The sequence below is a fragment of the Rhinolophus sinicus genome, linkage group LG06 (genome assembly GCF_036562045.2).
Source record: "Rhinolophus sinicus isolate RSC01 linkage group LG06, ASM3656204v1, whole genome shotgun sequence".
Classification (NCBI taxonomy): Eukaryota; Metazoa; Chordata; class Mammalia; order Chiroptera; family Rhinolophidae; genus Rhinolophus; species Rhinolophus sinicus.
Window position 1 is genome coordinate 134848638 of NC_133756.1, and position 21133 is coordinate 134869770.

General features: G+C 38.5%; 1 protein-coding gene across 2 annotated transcripts in view; it reads left to right on the forward strand.

Moving 5' to 3' along the window:
- Nucleotides 1-21133, forward strand: part of NELL1 (neural EGFL like 1) — a 757006-nt gene that overhangs the window by 509917 nt on the left and 225956 nt on the right. The window lies entirely within an intron of this gene.

The following is a 21133-nucleotide window of genomic DNA, read 5'->3' on the forward strand; positions in this document are numbered from 1 at the left end:
TCTGGAAAGAGCTTAAAATGCACAGGAGGAGGAAAGTGCTCCTCTCCCAGGATCCCCGCTGAGCTGATAACAGTCTATGGGAAGCCATCTATTTAAACAGAAATAAACATGCATTGGGATGCCAAGAGCCTATTTTCAGCTTTAGTAGGCTATTTTCAGCTTTATTAAGAAATCTGTGTTTAATTTTTCCAAACATCTCCAGTCCTGTTCATTTAGCTCTTCTCTGTGTGTGGATCAATTAGAACACATGATGAGAATGCAGACATTGCGTTCTGCTCTTCATAGAAGCATATTGCATTCGGAGAAGAGTAAAGAACCTGGAAGATATCCAAGGGCCTAGTCAGAATCTTGTACTTGACGGGCTTTACATAGGGAAGCATATTTCTGGTCAGATGTTTCCTGTGCCTGGGTCCTGGGCAATTTCACTGTTAGATATATATTTTTTCCTCTTAAAAAGTTTCATAGACACATATAGATGAATCACCTGTGATAAGTCAGGCACTGCTCTAGACCAGGGTCAGCAATGTGTGTGTGTGTGTGTGTGTGTGTCTCACAGGGGTTGTAGGGTGTGTGGGTGTGTTGGTGTGTGTGTCTCACGGGGGTTGTAGGGTGTGTGTGTGTGTGTGTGTGTGTGTGTGTGTGTGTGTGTGTGTAAAGGGTCAGATAGTAAATATTTTAGGCCTTGCAAGCCATATGGTTTCTGTTGCAGCTATTCAGTTCTGCCATTTGAAAGCCATGGGAACCATAGGCAATGAATGTGGCTGTGTCTAATAAGACTTTATTTATGGACGCTAATTTAAATTTCACATAATTTTCACATGTCATGTAATATTGTTTTTCTTTTGACTGTTTTCAACCATTTAAAAAAGGAAAAGCCATTCTTTGCTTGTGTGCCATACAAAAACAAACCTGTAGGCCATAATTTGTGAACCCCTGCCCTAGGCAAAGGGGTGAAAGTAATGAACAAAACAGAAACCCTGATCTCATGCGACTTTCATGTTCCAGGATGGGAAACAGACAGTGAGCATGAAAACACACAAATAATGAATGTTATGTCAAGTTCTAAGGGCTAGGGAAATAGAAAAAAATAGAAAACACGCAATAAACATAGGTATTATGACTGAGAGCAACTGGCGCTAGAAGGACTGAGGGTATAGGTTGCTTCAGGCAATCAGGGAAGGCTTCTCTGAGGTGGCGTCTGAGATGATCTCCAGCTGTTGCCAGGGAGACCTGTGGATGTCTGGGCCAAGTAGAAGGAACAACAGAGGCAAAGCCCCGAGTCAGAGTGAGCTTGGGGTATTTGAAGAAGCAAGAGGACCGGTTTGGCTGGAGAGGACATTGCAGAGGGGAGAGAGCAATGACAAAGGAACGCACTGACCAGCTAAGCAGCACTAAGGTGCTTTGGGATTTATTCATGTTTCAGTGCTACACCACAGGGAGGCTTAAAGCTGGAGAGTGATGGGAGATGGTTTAGGGCTTTGGATAGTTACTCTGGATGCCGTGTGGATGAGGGACTGTAGCGAGGAAAGAGAGGAGGAGGCCAGGAGGGCAGTGAAGAGGCTGGTCCAAAAGAGAGGCTTTCCCACTGACTCTTTTAACACTTTTCTTCACATGTGGATTTGGTGGAGGCGATGGAGAAGGTGACCAATAGTGATACGATGTTATAATATGCAGCTCGGGTCAGACTACCAAATGAGATTTCATCAATCACACTACCAAAACATTAAGTCCATATGATTTATATTACCTCAGTGATGCTGACAATGACACCTAACTATCTGGAGGGTATGTGCTAGGTGTGACGTTTCATTTAATCCTCACAGCGATTCCGTAAGTGTCTGCCCACTTTATAGATGTGGAAATGAGGGTACTAGTAGGTTTTACAATGGGCCAAAAGGTCTCAAAATTGATTGGTGGAAGAGGGAGTTCAGGATCCATGAATGTCTTGGCTCTTAAGCATGTGATCTTTTCACTTATGTTTCAGTTATCTACGAGGATTACCTCACATCAAACCAACCCAAAGTGTTATGGCTTAAAACAACAATGATTTATTATTTCTCATGAGTTGGAGGTTGGCTGGGCTCAGTGAGTGGTTCTTCTGCTCCATGTGTTGTTGACTGGGATTGTAGCATGAGGTTGCAATCAGATGGGAGCTCATCAGTGCCTGGAATATCCAAGGTAACCTCACTCCCATGGCCGGCAGCGGGTGTCAGTTGGCTGGAGTGTCTGCGTTCTCCTGATACCTCAGCCATCATTAAGCTAGATAGGCTTTTTTTTTTTTTTTTTTTAATGCATAGTGGATGGGCTCCAAGAGGGAGTATTTCAGAAAGATACGCTCCAGTATGCAAGTGATTATCAAGCTCTGCTTCAATGCTACTACCTCAGAGCAAGTCATATAGCGAAGTTCAAAATTAAAGTGTAAACAGATTCCACATGGGAGGTGAGTCCGTTGGGATCCACCAATATCTATGACATTGTTATCATAGCTTCTGCCTTTATATAGAAATCTATGGGAACTATTTCCTCTTTTGTGGTATATTAGGACTCAGCAACTAAGGATAAACTAAGGCATTAGATATGTATCAATTAATGTGTTCATTAGCCATTTTTTGGGTTCCTATTATTAGTGAAGTACTATGCTAGGAACTGTGGGAGAAGAAGAACTAGATAAGACATGGTTACTCCCCTCAGGGTACTTAGAGTCTAGAAGAAAATGTTGTGCTACCATATGAGTACCTAAAATACAGATACACGTTGGTGGATAGTATGCATACCTTAAGATATATTCCGATATGCTCTTATTAGAGGGCTGGATAAATTTCAGAAAGATGTTCTTCTTGTAAAATATATACCTTTCTCCTGGTTGCTATGATTTTCTGTATCATGAAAAAAATTGAAACATTTATTCTTCCAGAAAATTATAGAGGGCTTGTGAAAATCAATTTTTTCTCAAAGATGAACTAATGTCCAGGTTAATTCAGTGTTTGAAGAAGGAAAATTTCATCTGCTACCATGACCTCCAGCTTTGTTTGATCTTTGACTGGTTTAGATCACTAAGCAGTGATGAGTTTTTTTGTTTGTTTTGTTTTGTATTGAAACTGTCCAGGAGTCAGCTTCCTATAAAAACAACAACAATAACAGTACGAAAAAAGAACTGGCATGAAGTATTCCAATCTATTCATCATATGTATGACGGATCTCTGAGCAATGGAAAATTTTACATATAAATAGATGCTCACTTAGTGTGAATGTCTAAGCTAGGACCTGCTGTTTATTGTTATAGTATAAGTGTTTGGTATTCTAAGGAGATTTCAAAACAAACAAACAAGCTACGATACTGTTGAACATGTGCTTACAATATTTCAGACACTATCTAAATGCCTTCTATGTATCATTTCCTTTACCTTTGTGCCTGTCTCTGAGGTAAGTACTATAATTACCTTCATTTTCTGGATGAGAAAGTTTTACATAAAAGAATTAAGTAACTTGCCCAAGACAGAGCCAGGACTTAAATCCTGGTCTTTTTGATGACCAAACCTATTTTCTTAACTTCTAGGTAACGCAGAAGTAGCAATGGGAAGTTGAATGGCCTTCAGGAGACTCCAGCTCTTCTCATCCCGAGGGCTGAACTAATGAGCTCTGTGATCGTGGACAAATCAATTTCTCTCGCTTCAAAAAAAAAAAAAAAAAAAAGAAAGAAAAATTAACTCTCTTGTCTAAAGCACAGACATTGCAGCCCATATTGCTACGCTAATTTAGAGCCGACATTTTCGTCACAGTTTACATTGTTTCTTTTGCATTCCTAATCTTCCTTATTCTGCTCTGCTTTTTCTTTCTTTCTTTCTTTTTTTTTTTACTTAGCACTTATCATCCAATATTCTATATCATCTACTTAGTTATTCTTTATTGTTTATTGTCTCTCTCCCCTTCGATAGGACTCAAGCGCCAATGAGGGCACTTTGTCTGTTTTGCTTAAAGACTTATGCCAAGTGCTTCCTAAACTCCCAGTACATAGGAGGCCCTCAAAAAATATATGGTATACTTTTTTTTTTTTTAAGGCATAGGAGGGTGAGAGATTGGAAGAGGCATTTCGGGGTGAAGAATATGGTACAAGAAGGGACACTAAGACATTAGGTATCTTGGTATTAGGTATCTTGGTCTTTTAAGGAGTTTCATATATGTGGAGAAGCAATGAGGGAAGAAGACAGAGACAGTGGGGTAGGATGTACAGGGGAGAGCGTCTTCAGTGTCACACAAAAAAGTCCAGATTTTATTTGTTAGCTGATAGAAATCCAGTTTGATCACTAAGACTTGTTGGGACACCAAAATTCAAAGGGTGCAATGGCTGGTTCTAAGAGGCAACCCCTGAGGCTTAATTGCATTTGGAAGTAACATTTAGCTTTATGCTCAATTATATGGTCAGTCTTTCCTGGGGAATGACAAGAGCAATCCAAGAAACAAGAAATGATGTTATACTCTGAGCTCAGGGAGAAAATGTGCAGATGCAGATGTGTTATTTCTTATTTATGGTAATTGAATTTTAAATTTAATTTAGCAGTAAAAATCTATTTAAAGGATTATTATACTGTAAAAGACTTGAGAAGCACATAGATTCCAGGGGTACTTAGAGCATCATTTGATTCCTGATGGGTGACAAGCATAAATGCATTCAAATTAATCATAATTGCCATTCTAACAAGTGAAATGCAGCAAAGTGTTTATCAAAAGGATGCTTCCGAAAGATATGAAAAGAATGTGATGGATAACAGGGCGAAAGACTTATGCTACAAAGCCACGTGGTAAACAAAGTCTACCAAACTATACACTGCATGATCTAGACAATATAGGTTTTATTTTTGTATTACATTTATTGTAAACATTTCATAAGCACCATTTTAAGAAAATACTGCAACTGCATATTATTCTATTTTGAGCATTTGCAGCCATCTTCTTAGCTATTTACACACCTTTGGACATTTCAGTTTCTAAATTTTCATGATCATAACTAACACTGCAATGAATATCTTCACGTACCTTTTTTCCATATTAAGGATTATTTTCCAAAGAGATCACACAATGGAATTGCTAGGTCAAAGAATGTGAATTATTTTTGCAGTAATTCTGTCCACCAATTTGGGCAACGAAAATTGGTACTTGTTAATGTTTCTTTTTTTTTTCATTATTACTAATTAGGTTGTGATTATGTTTATTAGACAGTTGTGTCCTCTTCTGTGAAATACCTGCTCATGCCTTTGGACCTTTTATCTATAGGAGCCTAGCGTTTTTCATTTGGATATCACATGCAGAATTCTGTATATGCAAAGGCTAAGTCTTTCAGTCAAGCCAAATTGTCAATATACTGAAACAATTAATCAATTCATTGGAACAGTTGGTCAATCTTCAGCCCTGATGGGTGATTTCATCTATACAAGTGGATCAATTTAGTGAACCATCTGGTGGAATAAAGGTGTACCCGATAAATCATGTTAGAAAGTAGAGCTGAAAATCAAAGCATAAGCTGCATAAAGTAGTTCATGGCTTGCTCATGAGTTCACGCACACCTCCTTTCTGATTCTTTTCAAAGTTTAATAAAAATGATAAAAAAGTTCAGGAAACATTTGTTTCTCCACATACACCAGGATCCTCTGCACTAATTGCTACATGTTGATGTTTTTATCTTCTTTCTTGTTGGACATTCTGAGTGTAATCTTCCCCTTGAAATTAACCGTCTCGAGTCTCTCCTTTCAATGACCCTTCGCCAGATGCAATTTTCATTGACTCTATTTAATAAATGAGGACACTCGTTCCTCTTTAATCATAGGTTGTACTCTGCAGTTGGATTCATGCCAGATCCAGAGATAAGGAGATTATAGGAAACTATCTGAAATTGTGAGTGCAAGGTTACTACACTTGAGGTGAAAGAGGGAAATTTTCTTTCTACCTGACTCTGGGAAAGCTTTTCATTAGTAGTGATATCTCCTACCTATGCCATGATGACCCTGAGGTGACAGGAGCAAAATAGGGGCAATAGGAGCCACAGGCAGCAGGCATAAGAGGTATCTGGGTTCTTTTAGTCTTATCCCCATGCCTTGAATGGGAATGAGATATTTTAGCTATAGATGTATTATTTGTTAACACAAATAACTTTAGCTAAGATGTGTTAACCTCTTAGCTATAGGTTTGTTTTACAAAGAATTAGGGTGTTGAGTTAACAGCGTACCTTTTCCCATGATTTCCTATTTAGTTATGCAATTTATATATGTGTTTCTTTGGATGTTTGCTCTAAAACTAGACACAAACTGTATTATTGCTGCATTATTATTCTGGGGGAATGAGCCTTGCTGTTCCTGCATCAAGGGACACCATTTCTCCACGTAGCTATCACAGCTGTCAACATCAATAGCCCCTTGGCTAATTAAAAGTTAAAAGATGTTAGTGTCCATGTAGCATTAATAGGATTATACCTGATCTGTCATGGATGAAAATATTCCAGTCATTTAACCTATTTGCAACTAGCCCCCAATACAGACATATATGCATACGTATGTGTGTGTGTTTTCATAAAAGTAAATTAAGGTAACAGGGAAAATAGACAATCCCTTCATCCTTTTAAAAAGGTATTTAACACATACACACACACACACACACACACAAACACACTTATAGATACACACTCAAGAAAACACCTTCCCCCAAAGAGCAATGGCTCATAATAAAGGTATAATTGTTACGAATTCAGCCAGGTGTGGTTTTTTTCCTAGGCTCTCTGTTCTGAACATCCAGCTATAGCAATGGTGCAGAGATCTAACCACATGCCTCAAAAGCCGGCCCGGGACAGAAACACTGGTTCTGTGATCTGTGCTATGGTAAAGGGAAGTGACACATCTCCCTAGCTTTAATTCTAAGCTAAAAACCAAAAGCTTTTTATATTCTTTCAAAGGAGTGGTCCAGCTGAACCTCTGCTTTAAACAAGCAGATTGAACTACAGTTCAGCCGCCTGGCAGACTCAAATGGTGAAGAACCCAAAATCAAATTTTATTTGGTGAACCAAGGAAACCCTGTATTCAGAATTAATTTTTTAAAAATTGTTGAGTGAGTATGGTTCTCTATTCTTATTTCACCTTGGAAGAGTCAGGGCTATTTGTCATAGATTGGAGCCAAACTAAACAAAACGTTTTTGTGAAACTAAATGCTGTGCATTGCTAGGCACATGTGGGAAATAGTATGAGCTGTGTAGTATCATTCAGCTGTAGGTTGGAGCCGTGGCTTTGTCAGTATCTCCATCCATAAAATAGGGATAAACCAGTAAACACCTCCTGAGGTTGTTATAAAGCTTAAAGGAGATTATGCATGTAAAGTAGGTTATAGTGTATCATGCCAGCAAGTTATTAAAGATAACAGTGTCGATGAATATAGCACCTGTGTGAAAAGAAAACAACCAGACTGGAAAAATCTAATTTCTGAGCTAAGACACCAAGGAAAGCAAGCTTCTGAAAAGGAGGGCAAATTAAACTTCCCTAAACTCACCCTCTGAGAGGGCCCCTAGTAGGTCATCAGGGAGACTTGAGAACTTGTAAGACTGGCCTGTAGGACCCTGCATTTCCTTGTTAGTTTGAAGACATGCGTGTAAAGAGCACATCGGCATGGAAATTTGATGGGAGCAGCATAACGTGTCTCTGTAAGGAGTAATCATGTCATTTTCTCTTCTCCTAGGGTTTATGGTTCCATTTCCATGATTACTGCATTTTCTAGGGAGAAAGCTGTTTTTGAAGAGAGGATCCAAAAATCTTGTGTTTGTCTTTCATTCCTCCCAAATTCTACTTTTATTTTCTTTTCCTTCCTCCCCAACTCACTAACAGTGCTTCACTTTTACTTTGAAGTTTATCTAGCCGTGAGAAATCATTTTCTTATGACCCTTTTGTGATACCATCATAAACCACTGCCATTATTTCTAATTATACACATGGTAAGTGGTTTAATTTCCTCCTTGAACTGCTTTTGCACTCCTTTTTGTCATCCCATACGGTGGATGTCACATTATAGGAACTTAACATAGGCTGGCGGTTTGGAAGGGTGGCAGCCAAGCAGGGAATGGTGTGACTGTCTGTGTGCACATTCAAAGGCAGGAAGAACTTTGCACATTGAATTGGAAAAGGAGGAGGCGGATGAATTAACAGGGCTGGATCCTGTAGAGCCCTGAGTGCATGGCTGTCATTTTCATCAGTATCTGATGGGCGCTGAGAATCCACGGAAAGGTTTAATTTGTGTACAATCTGTCATTCAAGTTGACTGAGCTTTCCTTTGCAACTTTAGTGTATGGGATGCCGAGACTGGGCAAGAAACCCATGTAGTGGCTTTATGAGCTAAAAATTAATCTGTGTTTCAGTAACAAAATCTGTAGCTTTTCTGGTTTCTCATACAGTGTTTAATGACTCTCAAGCAGCTTATTGATGCTATCAGGAAATGGATACATTTGTAAAAAGGAATGCATTATCCATGCTATAAAATTAAATGTTGCATTACAAAGCAATATATTAAATATCTCTTTAGACAATTTTTATAGACTAAATGGTATAAACTATATTGGAGCCAAGAGGTAGCATAAATCCATGGGGAATGTATTTCTTCAGGAAGTTAATTTTGTTAGCCTGTATTGATAGGCAGGTTTTAATTACCCTTTTACAAAAGTGTGTTTTCCATACTTGGGAACAGATGTACATTCCTTTGCCCATGTTCTGCTTTAGGTTTGTGTGTGTCTTATTGGGGCTTTGAGGGCGTATGCATTTTAGAAACTACTCTTTTGCTATGTTGGCATAAAATAAAAAACATAGTCTTCATCAGTTTTTTTTTTTTTACATAAATATTAATGACAGTTGACTGTGTAGCCAGGATTCTGTTTTCAAAACCTGTAAAATAGATCATGGCCATCAATGCCTAGATTAACTTTCAGGGCAAATATTGGAGCTCTCCAAGGCATTCTGAACATACACTGTATAATGCATGGTCTAAAACTTTATGTAAAAAAGTGGCTGAATAACTTCTTCTGATACCTAAGGAAATAACAGCTAGAATTTACTGAGCAGCTGCTATGTGTTAGGCACTATATATTGTCTCATTTGATCCTCACAAAATAAGAGGTAAGTACCCTAATTATTCTATCTTATAGATGAATAAACTAAGGTACAGAAAGGTTATGTCACTTGTTTTGTCTCACAGCTACCAAGAGTTAGATCTCGGATATGAACCCAGGCAGTCTGACTGGAGAGACCACATTCTTCGCATTTATCCAGCAGTGCACTATTCCAGTGGAGGAGAACTCTTTTTTAGAAAAGATGTTTCCTTTTATGTTGTAATTATTTTGTTTCTCTTTCTTTTTGGAATGACCACATTGTGCAGCTTGTTGTTAACACAAATCTCCTCAAATACATTAACTCCCCCAGAAAAGTAATTGAATAATAGCACTGATGATAATGAGAATACTAGCAGCTGCCATTAATCAAACGCTGGTTATATGCCAGACACTGGGCTCAGTCCTTTCAACTTTCTCATTTCCTTCTCAATTCTGTGAGGAACATATAAGTATTCCCTTCTCACAGATGAGGGCACAGAATCTTAAAGGAATAAAGTAAACTGTCCTTGGAGTGTCCCAGGTAAGAATGTAGTATATATCTCAGCCAAGTGCTGTTAATCCGGGACACAAAATTGTCTCAGTTGTAGACAGTTTGACATGCAGTGCACACATGGATAAGTGTAAAAGCCACGGTGGATAACAGAAATACTTGATAGTGTATCAAAATATGAGGTCTGGCTCTGCAATTTTTGAAAACCCAAATACCACTGATTTAATTAAGCCCTTTCCTCTTATGCAGTTCTCAGTGGAGATGGAGATCAAACGATATCCTTCTTCCTTATAAGTAGCTCTCTCTATCAGGGGTCTCCCTTCCCAGCCTCCCCTTCTACCTGATGCATGAACATGAAACCACTTAGGCCCCTGCACCCTTTAGATTTTTTCCTGTTAGATTATTTGTCAGCCAGTTCTAAAGACCTTGCTAATTTCTTCGGTTTTCTTTTTCAAGTTCAGATACTTAAAACTTTGTATGGTAATGGAGCCTGACAATTTGCCTCCCTGTCCCCGAGCAGTTACCATGGGGCAGGCCCAGTGCCAGCTCTCCTTCAGGATTCACAGAAGTGAGTGAGGAGTGATCCGCTAAGACTGATCCTTCTAAGAAGCATCAAATTTAGTGGAAGAGTTAGAAAAATCCAGAGTAAATGCGGCTTCCTGTTGAGTCTTACATCAGGAAGAGGACCTTAGATCCCCTGTAATAAGAACCTTGTTTTCACGGCTTTTACCTTTTGACTATTTTCAAGCAACTCCAAAGGCCATTAACATGAGCTAATTCTCAGTTTTGCTGAGGCGCTGATTTGTATCTTTTACATTTCAGAATCAAGTCATTAGGCACTCTGCAAACAGACAGTTATTCAATTAATCATTCAACAAAGGTTTATGGAGCATCTCTCGTAGTGGCTGAGAACACACACTCCGGAGCCGTCTTTCCTAGGTTCATGTCCCCGCTGTCACTACCTCTGCAATCTTGAGCAAATTTCTTGGCTTTGTCAGCCACGGTTCCCTATCTGTGAAATGTGGATAGTAATAGAGTTCATGCTATAGAGCCGTGGTGAGATAATATAAATAAAGCACTTCAGCACAACATCTGAGGCGCAGTCAGAATTCAATAAATGTTAGCTCTTATTAAGAGCATCATTTTCCAAGTACTCTACAGGGTGCTGGAACAAAATGATGACAAGCCCAGATGTGGTCCCTGCCCTCATGAAGCCAGTGTGACTTCTAGTGTGACAGCCAGAGGAACTGAAAGAAGACTGTGTGACTGGAGCATAGAAAGCAGGGAAGGGATGGTCCGTTAAACTGGAGAAGGGGACAGGAACCCTGCAAATGTAACATTTAGCCTTAATCCTTAAAGCAATGGGATGCCATTAAAATGAGTAAGCAATGGAGGTGACATTTCGTATTTACATTTAGGAAGATTGCTGTCTGATGATGGATGGCTCCTAAGAAAATGGTATGATGGATGCAGCATGAAGTCTCTTAACCAGTACGTGAAATAGTCTTAATAAACACTTTGCATGCAGTGCAAATACTAACAGGTGTAGCAGCCAGAAGTGGATAAGAAACATTTTTATAGTTTGTTAAAATATGACTTGCCCAGTGTCACACAACCAGTAAGTGGTGAAGCTGAAGTTGGACTCCATCTTAGCCTCGTGATGTTGATTAGTTCAGTGATCCAGGCAAGACCAGTGGTAACCTGACTAGCATAGAGACAACGATGGAGAAAAGAGCACAGACTCAGGAGGCATTTCCGTCGAAAAATGGACAGAACTTGGTGAAGGGTTGGATACGTGAGAGACAAGCTATTTTCTCTCTATGTGACTACTGAATGTAATGCTTAGAAAGACTCTGTGGAGGTCACTGAAATTTCTCAGATGTCACTGCATTCAGTGATCTCAATTATGTTGTTTCAAAAGTATTTACAAATCTTGGAGATTGCCAAAGGTCTTGGGACATCTTCTCTAAACGGTTGCCACATTTGGGGAAGAATATTTAGAACCTCGTAATTGTTTCTCCACAATTAGTCACTCTCAAAGTTGGATGTAAAGAGCATTTCCCCGCAACTTATTTGGTGGTGGAATTTTTTCCCCCCTCTTAGTTTTAAAATTCTTGGCCGGTTAAAGGAATTACTTTATTTGGGCTGTTTTTGTTTGTTTGTTTGTTTGTTTGTTTGTTTATTTTTGGCCTATGGAGAGGTTTAAAAGGCAATGTTAAGTTAAAAATACATTGACTTTTCAACTATTATCTTATACTCTTGCCATATGGATGTATTAAGTTTATTTCTTCTCAAGGGTCTAGTGTTTCTCAGTACATATTTAGGATATTTTCTGAATATGAGTTTGTCAAAAATATGTTGGCTTTTAGTATATCCTCAATGCGCCAGCTTACTCTTCCCTGTGTGTCATTCACAGCTCTAATCCTCTCTGTTCCCACAGCTAAATCCCTGATTTTTAAATCTGTTGATACCCAGGGGGCTTCTTTTGGAAAATTGCTAACATGAAAAGGATATCAAGTTATGACTTTTATTTGACATCCTGCCATCTAAACTTCTTTCAAACACTTGAGGAAGACCCCCCCCCACCTTTTTTTTAACACATTTAAAAAATTTATTGTTTCCCATTTTGAAGATTAAAATGTGGTCAGTTAAGCAATCTTTGAAAACACTGAAGAATAAATGGAAGGAGAAAAAAAAAATCACTCATAGCATAGTATTACTATTTGGAGAATACCACTGCTTACATGTTGATATATTTCTCTCCAATCTTTTTGTTCTGTCGTTAGTGTCATGATTATGGTGGAGGTCCAGTCACAAGGGTGGCATGATCCACCTCTGCCCTACCTTAGTTAGAAATCTCAAGTTGACTTCAACGAGTCTCACCATGGTCAGGTGTCCCCACCCCACTGTGACCCTAAGGTGTCCAGTGCTTCCTTCTCTAATCCTTTGGATCAAAGAACACCCTAGATCACTGAACGGAGAGTTAGGCCCATAAGAGATGGGTTAGATGTGAGTTGGGGAATGTCTCAGGATACTGACGAATGGCATTCCTGATGGATTGTTTTCAGGAAGAGTGCTGGAAGCTGGTCCTCACTGGGCACCAACGAGAGAAATGCCTTGGTGTCCACTTGTGTTGCTCAGAGTCTCTGGTTACAGGACCGCTTCCTCCTGCAGATAGAGCTGGGGCAGGCGCAAAAGGGACGAGCCCTCGGGAGATAAGGAAAACATTTCATAAACACAAAGGCTGGGGTGGGAACACATAAATTGTTTTCTTGATATAATGGTTCCTTATTTTATGTCCTTCTGAGTGTGATCATAAGATAAATATTATTTTCCTATACAGTGCTTTACTCCCGGTAATATATTTCATCTAGTATAAACATTGTATTTTCCTAGATTAGCATATATAATGATATTGATGATGATATTCATAGTACTTTACACTTATAGAGTGTTTATGGAAACTTGCCCAATCTCACTAGCTAGTAAGTAGTAAAGCTGAGGTTAGAACCAGAATTCAGGCTCTTAGCCGCTAAAGGCTATTGCCAAAACTCTTTGTGAGCATAATTTTAGTCACTACACAATATTCCAGTGACTGTACAAATTAAAATATACTTCACCCTTCTCCTAAAGTAAAGAACTGTTACCACAGTTTATTTGTTTCCTATTATTAATAATGCTTTAGTGATCATCTTGATACATAAAGCTTTGTTGTTTCATTGCTTTAGATTTTTTTTTCCTTAGTATATATTCTTCAAAGTGGGATTATTGACCCAAAGTTTATTAACAAGTTTGTGGCTTTTGATGTTTATGCCAAAATGCTTTTCCTTTTCAGAGTGGTTTAATTCACACTGCCATGAAAGACTTTTTTTATTAATTAAAATTTATTGGGCTGACTATAGTCAACAAAACTACATAGGTTTCAAGTGTACAATTCTGTAATACATCATCTATACATTGTATTATGTGTTCACCACCCAGAGTCAGTTCTCCTTCTATCACCATATATTTGACCCCCTTTACCCTCTTCTACCACCCTCCTCCCCCTTTGCTGTCTGGTAACCACTGAACTGTTGTCTATGTCTATGAGTTTTTGTTTCTTTATTTGTTTATCTTGCAATATTCAGTTTTATAACCCACATATGAGTGAAGTCATATGGTTCTCGATTTTGTCTGTCAGACTTATTTCACTTAGTATAATAATCTCAAGATCCATCAAAATTTGTGGGAGTTTCTGCTTTAGATGTTTTCTCCCTCTCTCTCTCTTTAGTACTCCTGCTAAGCCTCCTAGAAATGAAGTCTTCTGCTGGCTGTCAAGGATGGTATTTCATGTTTGCCTCAGCGGATGAGACATCTCCTTGAGGCATTTGACAACATGGACGTAAATTTGGCCCTGGGAAGTGAGGGGCATGGCAGAGGGAATGAATTTTAGGCAGAGGAAACATTAGCAAAAACAGATGTTAAAAAGTAAAGGCATTATTTTTCTGAACACATGTTTAATTTGACTAAATGTTTGTGGGTTTGGTCCCTCAAACAAGGGGATCTGACCCAGGGCAAGTCGCGTTAGCTCTCTGGGCATCCACTTAATAGGCCATAAAAATAAGAGATTAGATTATTTGGTTATAAGCTTCCTTAGAACTTTGCTGTTAGTTATTCTGTAATCATGTAAGTTAAATAAAATAAAAATTCTCCATATCTCAAAACAGAAATTCTGTATGTTGCTTGAATTCTAAAAAAACGTGTATTTGTTACAGGGTAGGAGGCAGAGGCTCTATATTCTTTCAAATGAAAGCTATTGCTTGTAGAAGATACCTAATAATCATGGAAGATTCATGGGATATATGTCAACTATGAAAAAGTTAAAACTCCAAAGTTCTTGTTCCTCTCTACAGTTTATCAGGATATTCATTTTTTTCCCTGACCTTGATGGGATTCTATAGCACAGCGGGTTCTTTCTCTTAAACTGTAGAGAGAGTTTCTTATAAAATTAGGGGAAGCAGAAATCAAGTGAAACCCGACGTTGGCACACAGAGAGAGGGCATTGTGAAATCCACATTCTCAATCCAGGAGGCACCATCTGCTCTTTGGGGTCAGGAAGGCCATGATTTAGGATGGCAGCCACAGTTAGCTCTCCCTAGAAGTTTGTCTTTGAAGGGCACAAAATCGCTCCCCTTTTCCTAGAAAATGATTCCCAGGGGGCTAATCAATCTTTCTGTAGTTACTACTTTTGTCATTTATTTAAAACAATGTCACTATGGCCCTATCACACCACGATTGTCTTATCCATCCTTCAGGGCTCACTGAAGTGCTCCCTCTTCCAGGAAGGCAGTTAGCCCCATGATACATCCCTTTGTAATATCATCCACTTGTTGTTTATTTATTCACCTCCCTTACTAGTGTGTCATCTCTAGAGCAGAATACATCCAATTCACCTTTGCATTCAAAATCCAACACACAGTAGGTCTTCAATAAATGTTTGTGAAATGGGTGCAATAAATGATGGATTAGGTTTCCCATTAAGAATTAGTCTTCCCTTTGTGTTCCTGCCATACTGTGTTTCTGATAGGATGGAGACATGATAGCCGAGAGTACTTGCCCTAGAGTCAGACGATGTGGATTTGAATCCTGGTTCTAGGGCTTACAAGCTGCATGACTGACCATAGCAAATCGCTAACTTCTTTGTGCCTTAATTTATTCATCTGTAAAGCGGGATTACTTTATAAGGCTGTTCTTTGGATTAAATGAGACAATACATATAATGAGCTTAGAATAATATTGTATTACCTGCTTTTCTCATCCTCATTTGTATACATGTTAATGTGATTTATTAACTTTGAAGCTTTTTTTAAAGTAGAGCCTCATTCAACTCGGAATCTTAGTTCTCTACTATGTAATAGTGAGGTCTCAGCAGTATTTACTAAACATAATTGACAGAGAAATCTGCAAGGTTCAGCTCTTCGAAGCACTAGTAACTATTACATCTGTCAACCTTATGAACTGCTGCAAACTCTAAACCCCATGAGAGCTGAGGTTATCTTTCTTTTTACCTGTCTTGTATACTCAGAAGCTAACACAATGCCTGGCATATACTGGTCACTGATTGGCACATATCAAACATTATGCTAAAGACCTACAGGTACATAAGATACGTAAGACCTAGTCCTTGCTTACAAGGTGCTTTAGAATGGTTCTTATGTGACCTAGTTTATGAGATTTAGAACCCTGGAGAAGTCTGATGGGAGAAAGGGGCTAAAGGGGCCCAGAGTATACCTCAAATCCCCCCAAAAGGTAGTGCCCAGTAAATCACTGGACTTCATGTGTCCTAAATCATTGCAGGTACCTCTATTCCTGCCAGAGCCTCATTGCCAGGCCTCAGTGGGATGGTGTCCTCTTCTACCTGTCCTGACAACATTCATGTTTCTGCCCACAACAAATATATTTGAAAATGAGCCTCTGTCATTGGCATTATTTATAATAATTATAATAATTTTGTATTTATCCTCTGGAAATCAAATGCAAAATTCTTCAGCAAATGGTTCCAGAGAGCATGGGAAGATGGGGTAGCCCTCATCCTTCATTAAAAACACTTAAAACCTAACATTGTGCATTTACATCAACATGATAGTCTGAGACACACTAACAGCTTCACTGAGAGTGTGATGAAGCATTAGAATAAATACTAAATATACTTGGTATGAATCCGATGCTGTGCTGGCAAGGAACGCAATGTACTTTCTCCTTCATTATCTTGTTTTCACAATATCCCTGAGAAGTAGATGGTATGATTCCCATTTGACAGATGGAGAAGCTATACCAAAGCAATAGGCTCAAGCTACACAGTTTATCCCAGCAGGTCAAGGACTCCACCGTCTCTGACTCTTCCTAGCAGAGTAGAACGCTCCCATATGTATGTGCTTTCATTTGGTCCCATTGCCAGCTCCAGAGCAGCATTAAACACCTTCCTTTAGCTGACAGGAAATTCTGACTTTCTTTCTACTTACTGTTCTCTAGGACAAGCCCCCCTGAAATATGCTTTCCATACAGACTTAAATATTTTATGTTAATAGTGATTGAAGTCAGATTTCAAGTAATACTTCCTGTGGTTTATTGGCCCAGTTAATTTAACATTAAGAAAGAAATGAGAACGAATGAAAACCATTACACATTTCCATATGCAAATGTGTGCCTGGAGGAAGCTGTTAGATGTGGGGCAATCAATACATTCCAGAAATTTAGTAGAATTGCACAGGACTCTGACATTAGCTTCGCAGGTGGCAGGGTTTGTTTTAGAGGTCTTCCTTCCTCCAGTGTCTTCATTGACAGGATGTGGTGTTTTCTGCAACTCTGAAATTCCCTGCCTCTGAGAATGCATCTTCCATGCAGTAAATGAACAACGGGATGCTGTCTCCCAGGTGATTTGTAATTACATGGCTCTGACAGGTGCTCATTGCAGACCTTATTTCCTACCTGGCCTCAAGAATCCATATCAGCCTCAGCAGTAATCCTGCCAGGGAGGGCAAAAGTCATGGCCCAGGGGAATAATTTTCATGCAGAATTCTGATCAACCCTGGGATCCTCAGAGGTGATTCAGGGGTCATTGCTGGGGAAAAGAGGGAACCCAACCAACCAGCAGCACTCCAGGTTATGTCTCCTTTTATATATATATATATATATATATATATATATATATATAGTCTTTCTTTCTTTAAACACAGAGCTCTACTGAGTTAAGTCAAAAACCACTGATCAGGAATGGGAGAAAGCTAGTGATAACAATAGACATTGACGTTTGCCTTGAACCACAGTGTAGTGTAAAAAAGATCAGTAGACTATTAGTCACAGAGACTTTGGGTCAGGTCTTGAACCCCTTGTCATCTTGGGAAAGCAATTTCCCTTCTTTAGCTTATTTCTGCATCTGCAAAATTTCATGTGTAGGTGGTATACTTGATTTCTCCTAGTTCAGATGCTCTGATTCTGAGTTCGTGAGTACAGTGGGTATATGTCCTAGGATTGGGTGGGATGTCCCCTACAGCAGAGCTTTAAATTGTTTTTTGAATATTACCAGTGATATGATATACATTTTAAATTGTGACTCAGTACATAAGCATACACCTATATACACACATATCAGAAAAAAAAGTTTCATAAAATGCCGTTACTTATGTCACATACTCTTCAATAATCTATCGCATTCCATTATATTTTAGTCGATGCTAAGGCACTTTTTGTAGAAGTGTTGACCATGATTTAATAAGTTGATTTCATGTTGATTTTATAACCCACTAGCCATGCCTAGTTCCATGAGACCAGCCCACCAAGGAGGGTTTCTGAAAGTCAAGCCACATCTGCCTCCTTTGGAAGATTATATGTATATATCATATATTATATATAAACATATATATAATATATATATATATATATTATGTAACATAGTACATATGCCATATATTATGTATATATTATATATAATACATATGTTATATATAATATATATTATATGTATATGTTATATATATAACATGTATAATATTTTTAAACTTCATACTAGTGAGCAATTGCCCCATTGCCCTCTAGGTTGGTCTTCCCTCCCTCTTTAACTAGGCAGGTGATCTCTCCCAATTTCCTGTTTTGCCCCCATGATGCGTTAGACCCTCCCCGATCCTTTAAGTGAATGGAAAATACCCCCTTAGGACAGAAGCACAAACCGTTGTTGTGTGAAGAAGTGATCAGCCAATCTAGACTGAAATAAAACTGCTTCACTCAGTCGTCAAAGAGCTCGTTAAAATTCTCTAATGCATGGAGCTTCACTGGAGAGAAAAAATAATCACCCATATTTTGTCGGTATACAACAGTGCAGTAAAGCACTTACAGCTTGTGAAGAACCTTTATTATTAGCAGATTGGTCTCCCTTTTGCTTGATGGAGAAATTATTGTGCTACTTAACAGGTTTGTAAACTGAGGCTGAGAGCCCTTCAAACTAGGGGTCTCCGACAGTGACTACGTCCTATCATGAGGCAGAACTATGTTTAACTAAGCTCACCGGCCATTCTGTCCGTGAAGTCCTTCCTCACAGGACCTCTGTTGTGTTGCTTGTGAAGCTATTGACAAGGTCAAGGGAAAAGGAAGGGATCATTGAACCAAACCTATTGGAATACTTAATTTCTGGTCTTCTCCCTTGTTTCTATTCGTCATGGGTACCATTTTATTTTTTCCCCAGTTATTAGTGACCTGGAAAACACCTGCCAATTTACTGAGACGTTTAGTTCTATTGGGTTTTGTGCTCTGGCCAGAGTCATTTACTTCTGGTAGAGCCTCTCATTTTACCTCTGACATGGCTCCAAGATGACTGTCGTCTTCGTTTAGGTCTCAGCTAAAACGTCACCTCAAACAAGCCTTCTCTGACCATCTCACTGGACTAGCTTCCAGGCTCTCTGACCCATTACCGTCTTTTATCTTACAGCCCTTTTTACTATCTTAAATGTTCTTATTTATTTGTATACATGTGTGTTATCTGATATTTTCTCGTCGTGTGTAGGTTCTTCCCCGACTGTATCCCAGAGACAGAACAGTGCCTGACAGAGCCGGGGCTCAATAAAAATATGTGGAATCATGTTAGGTGTTTACTGTCCACCCTCTAACTCGTAACTAAACATAATCTCTACTTTCTCCAGTTCTCAGAGAACCTGCTCTTGTATTTTCTCCAGTTCTCAGAGAACTTGCTCTTGGATGGTCATTTCTTATGTAAGTGTTCACATCTTCTGCTAGATCATGAGCTCCAAAGGAAAAGACTGACATTTTATTTAGGAAATTTCCGTTTATTACCTACCTATGTGGATCTTCACCACAACCCTATGAGCTAGTTATTTTTACCCTCATTTTGCAGATGAAGATCCCAGGCTTAGAAGCTTAAGAGGTTTGTCCAACTCATTTAGCGAGTAAATGGTCTCGTTGGCATTCAGGCAAAAGAGCGTTTGCTTGTACTTTTGTCCTTCTTATATCGCTTTGGGCTCTGCATGGAGAATTATCTTAAGTATTTCAAAAATTAATGAATACAATTTTGAAATTAAATAGCTTCAATCTTGATTCTCGAGAGTAGTACTATTGATATCCTGCAAGGGGTCGTACATTTTCTTCTATTTTTTTTCCCCCTACATATTGTTCAGATAGTGTGGTGCTGGTGGTAGAAGTACCGGATTCCCAGAGGTATCCTAGTAACAACTGCCTAGAAACAGATTAAAGTTTTTCAGTCAATATTAATGTTTAGGAAGTGTCTATGGGGTCCAGACTGTGTGGTGTGAATCTTAGGAAGAAAGATTAAGCAAATACAAAGTCTGCTCTCGGGTGATGTACAGTCCAGTGAAATGATATTGATTGACATGTGGTTAATTGAATATTCTGAGAAATCTGAGTGACCTGTCAACTGGTACCTCCTTGCTAAGGTGCTAGAAAATAGAAGTCACTCAAAATACAGTGGTTGCTCTGTGTAAACTACACGAGTAGCAAAAAGGGTAACATTAGTAGGCGAGTGATAGGGAAAAGAATAAAGGTGAGACTGCAAAGGAATAGAAGCAAGACATGATGTTATAGAGTGAGGTCTTGGAAACATTTAATCTCTACCAAGAAATGCATTTTCTTTGTCCTTTTAGTTAAAGACAGTAATGTATTACATTTCCCTTTTCTTCCCTGTCTGCTAAGAGTTTCTTATTCATATTTGCTTTTTTTTTAACATTTGCATTCTATTTTTGTAGATTGACAGTGATATTCTCTTTATTAGCCTTTCTGTGTATTTTCTTTAAATAGGAGTTTTCTTTTCCTGGTTGGAGAAATCAAAATCTTGGAGAAAACTTGAAAAATACAAAAAAGTGCAAATACAACTATAATTTCCTCATTCAGAGAAAATACTATTGTTAATTCCTTTACAGTCTGACTACTTTGTTCTTTCTGCATAACATGTTTTGTCATAATGAATATATGATTCTGTTTTCTGACTCGTTCCTCTTAGAATTTATTAAGCATTTAGGTTGTTTCCAGTGCTTTCCTAGTTATAAATCATGCTTCAGAGGATATCTTTTTACATTAATCTTTGTGTACATCTCTGATTTATTTCCTCTGAATAGATACTTGGAAGTAAAATAAATTAGATCAAGGCTTTCCACAAAGGCTAAACCAATTGTGTTTCACACCAGTATTGCGTAAGAATGTTTGTCTTGCCACTCCTTGCCAGCATGGAATATTGTCTTCTAAATTTTTTGCCAATTTTGGGGTAAAAAATTTAATACTCCATTGTTTTAAAATGAACATTTTGATTACTAATAAGGCTGATTGTTTCTCCTAGTCTTGGGCATGTTTTCCTATGTTTAAACTTTTTTGCCTATTTTACAATGTTTTTAAATGGAGGTATTATTTGCATATCATTAAATGCACTGATCATAAGTGTACTTTTCAACAAGCTATGAAGAGTGCCTGCACTTGTTTAATTCCATTCCTATCAAGCTGTGATGCTTCCCCTCACC